This window comes from Pinus tabuliformis, chromosome 8 (genome assembly GCF_031772625.1).
Source record: "Pinus tabuliformis cultivar Carrire ecotype Pingquan chromosome 8, CPIR1, whole genome shotgun sequence".
In the NCBI taxonomy this organism is placed as follows: Eukaryota; Viridiplantae; Streptophyta; class Pinopsida; order Pinales; family Pinaceae; genus Pinus; species Pinus tabuliformis.
Window position 1 is genome coordinate 1,943,070,381 of NC_142294.1, and position 3,362 is coordinate 1,943,073,742.

Consider the following 3,362-nt stretch of genomic DNA (forward strand, 5'->3'; position numbering starts at 1 on the left):
AAGTTTTTGTTGATTACCATGATATCAATCGTGCATGCTCTAAAGGCAATTATCCCACTCCATTTATTGATCGTATCATTAATGAGTGTGTTGGGAGTGAGATCTTTTCTTTTATGGATGGTTTTTTCTGGTTATAACCAGATTAACATATCACCCATTAATCAACACAAGACTACTTTTATATGTCCATGGGGGCCTTTTTCTTCTAAAAATACCCCTTTCGGTCTAAAAAACATTGGTACTACCTTCCAAAGAGCGATTTCATATGGCTTTCATGATATTAAACACATCGTTCAACCTTATTTAGACAACTACCAGCTCATTCTATTGAGCGTCGTGACCATAAAGACAACCTTTGAGAAATATTTCTATGTTGTCGACATTATAATATTCATCTCAATCTGCATAAACATGTCTTCTGCATCAAATATGGTCGGCTCTTGGGTTTTTTTGTGTCCCGAGAAGGTACCTAAATCGATCCTCTAAAAGTTGAGGCTATTTTAAATCTACCCCCTCCATCCTTGCAGCAATTGTAGAGTTTGCAAGGGAAGGAAAATTTTCTTCATCACTTTGTCCCTAACTATGTTGAGATTACCAAAGGATTTACTTGCTTACTCAAGAAGGGGATACCATTCATTTGGGATGAAATTTCTCAACAATATTTTGATGCTCTAAAGCAAACACTCATTAGTGCTCCTTTATTGCATCCACCTGACTAGCACCCCGATTATTTCCTATACTTGGTCGCTGCTGACATTACCACTGTTGTAGTACTAGTCCAAGATGATCATGGTGACAATGAAAATGTGGTTTATTATTTGAGTCAAAATATCTTATTGACATATAAACTCAATATGCTCATGTCTGGAAGCTCGTTTTGGCAATAGTCCTTGATGTCCAACAATTTCGCCATTATATTCTTCTACAAAAGACCACAATGATTTCTAACTGTGACCCCATGACTTATATTATGACCTGTTAGCTGCTTGGGGGAAATACTCTAAATGGATCTTTATCTTACAGGAGTTTGATTTGGAGTTTACTACCACCAAATCAAAGAAGTCACTCATTTTTTCTGAATTGATCTGCACCCTTCCCTCTGCAAACACCTCCACTGATTTTACCGAGCATATTCTTGATGAAACCTTATTTGTCATCAATATTCTTGACCCATGGTACAAAAATATTATTTTTTATCTTCAAACCCAAACTTTCTTATCTGAGTTGTCTCGATCTAACCAATGTCACATCTGGCATCAGTCTCAACCTTATCCAATTATTCGTGATATGTTGTACCGATTCGGTGTTGATCTTGTTCTTCACGGATGTCTCACACTTGAAGAGGTGAACAAATCTTAAATGACTGCCACTCCAGGGCATGTGGTGGTCACATGTCAAGCTATGCCACTTCCAAAAAATCCTTCACGTGGGTTATCTTTGGCCTTATATCTTCAAAGATTGCATTTTGGCAGTTCAAAAGTGCCATGAATGTCAGATATATAGCCACAAATAGCACGCCCTTCTAGCGCCCTTGCACCTCGTTGTTACTGTTGACCCATTTCATAAATGGAGAATTTATTTCATGAGATGTAACCCTCACTTGGCATGGGGGCATGGATATATCATCGTCATCATTGACTATTTTACTAAATGGGGTGAGGCGATGCCTACATATAATGTTGATGGTACAACTGCAGCTCAATTCCTTTTGAACCATGTCATAGCCCATTTTGGCATACCTCTAGCCATTGTCACTAATCACATATCACATTTTCGTTAGTACATGATGGCAAAGCTTATTACTCAGTTATGTTTTCACCATGCCAACTCAACTGCTTACTACCCACATGCCAATGGCCAAGTTGAAGTGATTAATAAAATCTTAATTAATATGTTTCAACGTACCATTGGGAAGCATAAAATGGATTGGCATATCATGTTGTTTTGGGCTCTTTGGGATTACCAAACCTCAGCTAATACAACCACTGGTTTCACTCCATTCCAGTTGGTATATGTTTTAGAGTTAACACTCCCTATTGAGTGTGATATTCCTTCGTTAAAACTAGCTATCAAGCTACTCCCCAATACCTCACCGAAAGAGGAATGTTTACATTATCTCAAGAGGCTTGATGAAACCCATCGTATTGTTGCGATGGTTATCAAATCAGAGAAAAAATGAGTTAAATCTCATTATGATCTAATTGTTTATCCATGAGTTTTCGCTGAAGGTGACTTGGTCTTGTTGGATGACCAAGCCAATGATAAGTTGGGAGATGGGGATGTTCGAACCTATGTGGCATGGGCCATACATTATTAAACGTGTTTTGAAAAAAGGCGCCTATGATTTGGTTGACTACAAAGGTAATTTGTTAGCACAGCTCCGAAATGGGCTTTATCTAAAAAGGTATTATGCATGAGTTTCGTGTAATTAATTTTGTACATTAGTGTGTGAATCCATTAGTGTGCATTTTGATTTTTTGGTGTGATTTGTTTCTTTGCAAACATGTTTTCTTTGCTTACCTTGTTTCCCACTCGGTTCGCAGATGTCATCGAACCATTATGTTGGTTTTGCTGAGGGTGCTTGTCGTAACACACAGAACTTATCTTCCGCAGCTTGGGCACTCTTCTCCCCTAATGGAAAGTTGATCAATTTACAAGGTATTTGCCTAGGATGAACAACTAATAATATTTCCTGGTACAATGCAGTTATTGAACTTTTATTAGAAGCAGTTGCTCTCAGAATCATAAATTTGGTTATTAAGTTAGATTCACAACTCGTTGTGCTACAATTAAATGGTCATTATTCAGTAAGAAATCCATGAATTTTGTGCATATATCTACATGTTCGATTACTAGAAAGAAACTTTGATTACATTACATATCAACACATTCCACGAAATCTAAATGCATTAGCAAATTATGTTTTAGATAGACATTTGCGTTACCTGTAAAAAACCAAACACATCATGTTGGCTTAGTGGGTCCTAGCCCAGGTTCGTAGTTAATCGTGCCAAACAAAACCCTACATTACTGGCCCTTTCGGTATCAATCCGCATAGTGCAAACTGAAGTCTCACCTGGAGCAGTATGGGGGGATGTTTGAACCAAGTTTCTGCATCTAGAGATCAATGTGATGTCTTTTATTTCCCTAGATCTGCCTTCGCCCACACCTCTAAGCCCCTAAGGCTTGGTACTGCAACTTCACTTACACGACCCAGAGACCTTCGTGAAGGTCTATGATAGGGTTGTGCGGACCCTTAAAAGATAAAACATCCACTTAAACGCACAATAAAAAAACCCTCGATCTGAGTTTGCACATATCTACTTAAGTATTTAATAAACACAACATAATGTATTACGTCT